Source organism: Oncorhynchus mykiss, chromosome 7, assembly GCF_057628025.1.
Source record: "Oncorhynchus mykiss isolate SJ-2025 chromosome 7, ASM5762802v1, whole genome shotgun sequence".
Classification (NCBI taxonomy): Eukaryota; Metazoa; Chordata; class Actinopteri; order Salmoniformes; family Salmonidae; genus Oncorhynchus; species Oncorhynchus mykiss.
In genome coordinates, this window is record NC_143028.1 from 74,674,325 (window position 1) to 74,682,500 (window position 8,176).

The window sequence follows — 8,176 nt, forward strand, 5'->3', positions numbered from 1 at the left end:
TCCCCTTGTGCCCTTGGATAATGATTCTGAGCCTTTTTAACAATGCTTTATGAGATTGGAGAACACATTGGGAGGGATCTTTCCAGATCCTTAATATCATTTGTCTGCGCAAATGCACTGTCCTCTTCAATTAAAACCAATTAAAAATGTTGATTTTGTGGTCAATACATTTTGTTTTTGTTGTTGTGGATTTTGATTTGTGCTTTCTGTCTTGCTGGAAGATCCATTTGTGGCCAGGAGTCAGCCTCCTGGCAGAGGCAACAAGGTTTTTGGATCAAATTATCCTGGTACTTTGTAAAGTTTGTAAAGTTTATGATGCCTTTGACGTTAACAAGAGCCCCAGGACGAGTGGAAGCAGAGTAGCCCCATAAAGTCACCACCATATTTTACCGTAGGTATGAGGTACTTTTCTGGTATATGCTTCTACCACACACATGAAAATAGCTCTTTGGCCATGCACATCAGTGGTTGGTTTGAAACATAGTGATAGGCTATCTCCAACCCAGCTCAGTCCCCAGCCCAGTCCCCAGATCAGTCCCCAGCCCAGGCTGTGTCTGTCTGTGTCCCTTCCAGCTGTGACAATAGATAGCTCCAAACCGACCTAACACGTGTCATGGGGCTTCCGAGTGGCGCTGTGGTCTAAGGCACTGCATCTCAGTGCTATAGGCGTTACTACAGACCCTGGTTTGATTCCAGGCTGTATCACAACCGGCTGTAATTGGAAGTCCCATAGGGCGACACAACCCATGCTCTGTGTCTCTTCCAGCTGTGTTCTTATTGACACGGTGAGGGAGGATTGATGTGTTGGTCTGTTATAGTGAATCAGCAGTGTTACTCAGACATCCATCTGATTGAGTCTCAAATGGCCCCCTATTTCCTGTATAGTGTACTAACCAGGGCCTTAGTCAACAGTAGAACACTATATAGGGAATAGGGGGCCATTTGGGATGCAGACCCTAATGTCTCTGGCTACTATAAACACTGAGATGTATCCTCACTAACATGATTAAGGATGATCTGTGGGGAGATTGATAGAATAATAGATAAATGAGAGTAAATTACTGAAATGTCATGTTTGTCAGATGTGTGTGGGAGGGAGGGAGAGAGGTTGACTGGGCACAAACGGGTTAAATCAATGTTGTTTCAATGTAATGTGTCAAAGTATTGCGACATGGAATCTATTTGGAAAATAGATGTCAATTGGATTTGAAAAAAAGTCATACATTTGTACCGTTTTGAAGATAACATTTAATTCACAGGATTATGTCATCATAGTAACCAATTTTCAACATCTTGTATAAAAATCTTATGTAAAATATGTTGAATTTGTACCTTTTGAAACAATGTCAGATCATCAATGTAATATCCATGATAAGAAAAAAACTATAGGCTGGACAGTTGTTCTATCTACTGGTATCTCTTCAGTCTCCCATCCTGGGTTTTAACCAGGCCCAGCCTAGCTATTTGTCCCTGAATACAACTTATGAGCTAGTGTGAGATTGATTGTTGAGAAATCTCCACTTAATAGATTCATTGTTGCTAAATAAGTCATTCCAAAGGGTAGGTTCAACAGATCAAATTAAAAGTAGCCATACTTTATTTATTTAGGCCTATATGGCATTTTGGAAGTCATCGACAGCTATTGTTTAAATTCATCCCAGGATTCAACTACAAACAGAAATTAGAATAGACCTAGGGTTTGGTTGATTTCAAATGGAATCTACAAGTTAATAATACATATTTGAGATTCACGTCTGTTGGATTCTGGATCCTCAAGGAATGCTGGCGGCCATAACAGAAGCCAAACTTGAGTTAGCTTGAGGGTGTGGTTTGATGTGGGTGTGTCCCTGCAACCACCAAGACACACCCATCTGTCAGAACCTTGCCCGTAGGGGTTTCCCCCGACTCAATCACAACAAACAATCCTCCTGCAGGTTGAGTTCAATAACTAGTGAAATGGTTACCCAGACTATTTGCATTGCCTCCCCCCCCTGCCCTCTCCACACCACTGTCACTCTCTGTTGTCATCTATGCATAGTCACTTTAATTAACTCTACTTACATGTACATACTACCTCAACTAAATGGTGCCCCCTGCACATTGACTCTGTACCGGCACCCCCCTGTATACAGTTGAAGTCAGAAGTTTACATACACTTAGGTTGGAGTCATTAAAACTCGTTTTTCAACCACTCCACAAATGTCTTGTTAACAAACCATAGTTTTGGCAAGTCGGTTAGGACATCTACTTTGTGCATGACACAAGTCATTTTTTCCAACAATTGCTTACAGACAGATTATTTAACTTATAATTCACTGTATCACAATTCCAGTGGGTCACAAGTTTCCATGCACGAAGTTGACTGTGCCTATAAACAGCTTGGAAAATTTCAGAAAACGATGTCATGGCTTTAGGAGCTTCTGATAGGCTAATTGACCTCATTTGAGTCAATTGGAGGTGTACCTGTGGATATATTTCAAGGCCAACCTTCAAACTCAGAGACTCTTTGCTTAACATCATGGGGAAATCAAAAGAAATCAGCCAAGACCTCAGAAACAAATTGAAGACCTCCACAAGTCTGGTTCATCGTTCATCTGTACAAACAATAGTACGCAAGTCTAAACACCATGGGACCACGCAGCCGCCATACCGCTCAGGAAGGAGACGCGTTCTGTCTCCTAGAGATAAACGTACTTTGGTGCCAAAAGTGCAAATCAATCCCAGAACAACAGCAAAGAACCTTGTGAAGATGCTGGAGGAAACAGGTACAAAAGTATCTATGACCACAGTGAAATGACTCCTATATTGACATTACCTGAAAGGCCACTCAGCAAGCAAAAAGCCACTGCTCCAAAACCACCATAAAAAAGCCAGACTATGGTTTGCATCTGCACATGGGCACAAAGATCATACTTTTTGGAGAAATGTTCTCTGGTCTGATGAAACAAAAATAGAACTGTTTGGATATATTGACCATTGTTATGTTTGGAGGAGAAAGGGGGAGGCTTGCAAGCTGAAGATCACCATCCCAACCGTGAAGCACGGGGGTGTCAGCATAATGTTGTGGGGGTGCTTTGCTGCAGGAGGGACTGGTGCACTTCACAAAATAGATGGCATCATGAGGCATGAAAATTATGTGGATATATTGAAGCAACATCTCAAGACATCAGTCAGGAAGTTAAAGCTTGGTCGCAAATGGGTCTTCCAAATGGACAATGACCCCAAGCATACTTCCAAAGTTGTGGCAAAATGGCTTAAGGAAAACAAAGTTAAAGTATTGGAGTGGCCATGGCCAAAAACCCTGACCACAATCCTATAGAAAATGTGTGGGCAGAACTTAAAAAGCGAGCAAGGAGGCCTACAAACCTGACTCAGTTACACCAGCTCTGTCAGGAGGAATGGGACAAAATTCACCCAACTTATTATGGGAAGCTTGTGGAAGGCTACCCGAAACGTTTGACCCAAGTTAAACAATTTAAATGCAATGCTACCAAACACTAATTGAGTGTATGTAAACTTCTGACCCACTGGGAATGTAATGAAAAAAATAAAAGCTGAAATAAATCATTCTCTCTACTATTATTCTGACATTTCACATTCTTAAAATAAAGTGGTGATCCTAACTGATCAAAAATAGGGATTTTTTTACCATGATTAAATGTCAGGAATTGTGAAAAAACTGAATTTAAATGTATTTGGCTAAGGTGTATGTAAACTTCTGACTTCATCTGTATATTGTTATTTTTTACTGTTGCTCTTTAATTACTTGTTACTTTTATCTCTTATTCTTATCCGTATTATTTGAAACTGCACTGTTGGTTAGGGGCTCGTAAATAAGCATTTCACTGTAAGGTCGACACCTGTTGTTTTCGACACGTGACCAATAAAATGTGATTTGATTTGATGTATGGTGAGATGCTGGAGGAAGCCTTGAATAGGTCAGTAGCCTACAGAGCAATATGAGAAGAATGTAACTGCTGAATTTATGTAGATAATTCTAAACTAAGTGTTCTGATAACTTTCAAATGTAGTAACAGGTCCATGTAAAATAATCAACCCTTTACATAATACCATAGAAGAAGTGTTCTGCTAATATGACAATGTTCACCTTTCACTTTTCATAGTCCTTCCCAGACGATACAGATACTGAGCCTGTCAGCATTTTGTCTGCTGGCAATGGGGCTACCTTATCAAACATGTCAGAGTGGTCATACCTTACTGTGTGGTGTCCCGTATACAACAGAAGTTCCCTGATCCTGGTGCAGAATACACAGGGTTTCTCCCTCCCCCCAAAAAAGACAATACAAGTAAAAGTTGTGTTGAGTAATATTTTAATGTAGAGTGCTAGCTCTCTCTCCATTCAGAGACATCAGTATTAAGCCTGTCTGTCAGAGTGCTAGCTCTCTCTCCATTCAGAGACATCAGTATCAAGCCTGTCTGTCAGAGTGCCAGGTCTCTCTCCATTCAGAGACATCAGTATTAAGCCTGTCTGTCAGAGTGCCAGGTCTCTCTCCATTCAGAGACATCAGTATCAAGCCTGTCTGTCAGAGTGCCAGGTCTCTCTCCATTCAGAGACATCAGTATTAAGCCTGTCTGTCAGAGTGCCAGGTCTCTCTCCATTCAGAGACATCAGTATCAAGCCTGTCTGTCAGAGTGCCAGGTCTCTCTCCATGCAGAGACATCAGTATCAAGCCTGTCTGTCAGAGTGCCAGGTTTCTCTCCATTCAGAGACATCAGTATCTGTCTGTCAGAGTGCCAGGTCTCTCTCCATTCAGAGGCATCAGTATCAAGCCTGTCTGTCAGAGTGCCAGGTCTCTCTCCATTCAGAGACATCAGTATCAAGCCTGTCTGTCAGAGTGCCAGGTCTTTCTCCATTCAGAGACATCAGTATCAAGCCTGTCTGTCAGAGTGCCAGGTCTCTCTCCATTCAGAGACATCAGTATCAAGCCTGTCTGTCAGTCTGGACTTCATCCCATCATCTTGCAGTCTCCATGTTCTGGCTCCATACATGTTACACACAGTCAATGTTCTAAGCGTAGATCAGCTCCTGAACCCTCCTCAAATATACTGGTCATCACACACAAACACACACACAGAGCACTGATTACATCATCAATGGTAGTTATGATTAGCCTGGTGAAAACAACCTGATCACTGCATACACCTTTCTATTCCACTTCAGATATTATGATATTTAATGTGAAATAGAATGATGAACACAGCGATCAGGCAGGTTCCACCAGGTTAGGTTATCAAGGTGAATTGGGACTTTAACTAGGTCAAATGTCACCAACCCTGTTCCATTTACAGGAATGCTCACAGCGAGTGCAAGTCTACATGATGCTGAGGGTGCCCTTGCTGGTCTTCTCTATGTTGCATGTTCGGCTGTAAACTGGACATCTCTCGAACAACTGCAGCAAACAATCCTCATAAAGATTGTACACTACATGACCAAGAGTACGTGGACACCTGATCGTCGAACATCTAATTCCAAAACCATGGGCATTAGTATGGAGTTGGTTCCCCATTTGCTACTATAACAGTCTCTACTCTTCTGGGAAGGCTTTCCACTAGATGTTGGAACATTGATGTTATAACAGCCTCCACTCTTCTGGGAAGGCTTTCCACTAGATGTTGGAACATTGCTGCTATAACAGCCTCCACTCTCCTGGGAAGGCTTTCCACTAGATGTTGGAACATTGCTGCTATAACAGCCTCCACTCTTCTGGGAAGGCTTTCCACTAGATGTTGGAACATTGCTGCTATAACAGCCTCCACTCTCCTGGGAAGGCTTTCCACTAGATGTTGGAACATTGCTGCTATAACAGCCTCCACTCTTCTGGGAAGGCTTTCCACTAGATGTTGGAACATTGCTGCTATAACAGCCTCCACTCTTCTGGGAAGGCTTTCCACTAGATGTTGGAACATTGCTCCAGGGACTTATTTCCATTCACAAGAGCATAAGTGAGGTCGGCCACTGATGTTTGTCGATTAGGCCTGGCTCGCAGTCGGCGTTCCAATTCATCCCGAAGATGTTTGATGGGGTTTAGGTCAGGACTCTGTGCAGGCCAGTCAAGTTCTTTCACACTGATCTCGACAAACCATTTGTGTATGGACCTCGCTTTGTGCACGGGGGCATTGTCATGCTGAAACAAGAAAGGGCCTTCCCAAAAATGTTTCCACAAAGTTGGAAGCACAGAATCGTCTAGAATGTCATTGCATGCTGCAGCGTTAAGATTTCCCTTCACTGGAACTAAGGGGCCTAGCTCGAACCATGTAAATCATGCCCAGGCCATTATTCCTCCTCCACCAAAATGTACAGCTGGCACTATGCATTGAGACAGGTAGCGTTCTCCTGGCATCCGCCAAACTCAGATTTGTCTGTCCGACTGCCAGATGGTGAAGCGTGATCTTAGGCTTGGATGTTTAGCAATGGAAAACCATTTCATGAAGCTCCCGACAAACTGTTTTTGTGCTGACGTTGCTTACAGAGGCAGTTTGGAACTTGGTAGTGAGTGTTGCAACCAAGCTCTACGAGTTTCAGCACTCAGCGGTCCTTTTCTGTAAGCTTGTGTGGCCTACCACTTCACGGCTGAGTCATTGTTGCTCCTAGGCATTTCCACTTCAAAATAACAGCACTTACAGTTGACCAGGGCAGCTATAGCAGGGCATAAATTTGACGAACTGACTTGTTGGAAAGGTGGCATCTCATGACGGTGCAATGCTGAAAGTCACTGATCATTTCAGTATGGGCTATCCTACTGCCAATGTTTGTTTTTGGAGATTACATTGCTGTGTGCTCAATTTTATACTACACCTGTCAGTAATGGGGAGGCAGGTAGCCTAGTGGTTAGAGTGTAGAGGTGGCAGGTAGCCTAGTGGTTAGAGTGTAGAGGTGGCAGGTAGCCTAGTGGTTAGAGTGTAGAGGTGGCAGGTAGCCTAGTGGTTAGAGTGTAGAGGTGGCAGGTAGCCTAGTGGTTAGAGTGTAGAGGTGGCAGGTAGTCTAGTGGTTAGAGTGTAGAGGTGGCAGGTAGCCTAGTGGTTAGAGTGTAGAGGTGGCAGGTAGTCTAGTGGTTAGAGTGTAGAGGTGGCAGGTAGCCTAGTGGTTAGAGTGTAGAGGTGGCAGGTAGTCTAGTGGTTAGAGTGTAGAGGTGACAGGTAGTCTAGTGGTTAGAGTGTAGAGGTGGCAGGTAGTCTAGTGGTTAGAGTGTAGAGGTGGCAGGTAGCCTAGTGGTTAGAGTGTAGAGGTGGCAGGTAGCCTAGTGGTTAGAGTGTAGAGGTGGCAGGTAGCCTAGTGGTTAGAGTGTAGAGGTGGCAGGTAGCCTAGTGGTTAGAGTGTAGAGGTGGCAGGTAGTCTAGTGGTTAGAGCGTTGCTCCAGTACCCGAAAGGTTGCTAGATCAAATCCCAGAGCTGACAAGGTGAAAAATATGTTGTTCTACCCCTGAACAAGGCAGTTAACCCACTGTTTCTAGGCTGTCATTGTAAATAAGAATTTGTTCTTGATAAATAAAAACAGGTGTGGCTGAATAGCCAAATCCACATACTTTTGGCCATGTAGTGTACTTCCTCATCTTATGAGGTGGTGTTAACTGGGAGGCCCTGTGACAGGGTGATACAATAGGCAGTCAAGTGTTAAATCAAATTTTTTTTATAAAGAATGTGACAAAGATTTTTGATAATGGCTCTTCTACTTGTATCTGCTTGGCTGGGTAATTAACCTAATGGTTTATCAAATTAGGTATTTTTTATACAACTTTTCACATAACACACATTAAATAAAATAAAATCAAATCAAAGCAAATGTATTTGTCACATACACATGGTTAGCAGATGTTAATGTGAGATGAGTAATGTAGGGTATGTAAACATTATATTAAGTGGCATTGTTTAAAGTGGCTAGTGATACATTTTTCCATACATTTTCCATTATTAAAGTGGCTGGAGTTGAGTCAGTATGTTGGCAGCGGCCACTCAATGTTAGTGGTGGCTGTTTAACAGTCTGATGGCCTTGAGATAGAAGCTGTTTTTCAGTTTCTCTGTCCCTGCGTTGATGCACCTGTACTGACCTCGCCTTCTGGATGATAGCGGGGTGAACAGGCAGTGGCTCGGGTGGTTATTGTCCTTGATGATCTTTATGGCCTTCCTGTGACATCACGTGGTGTAGGTGTCCTGGAG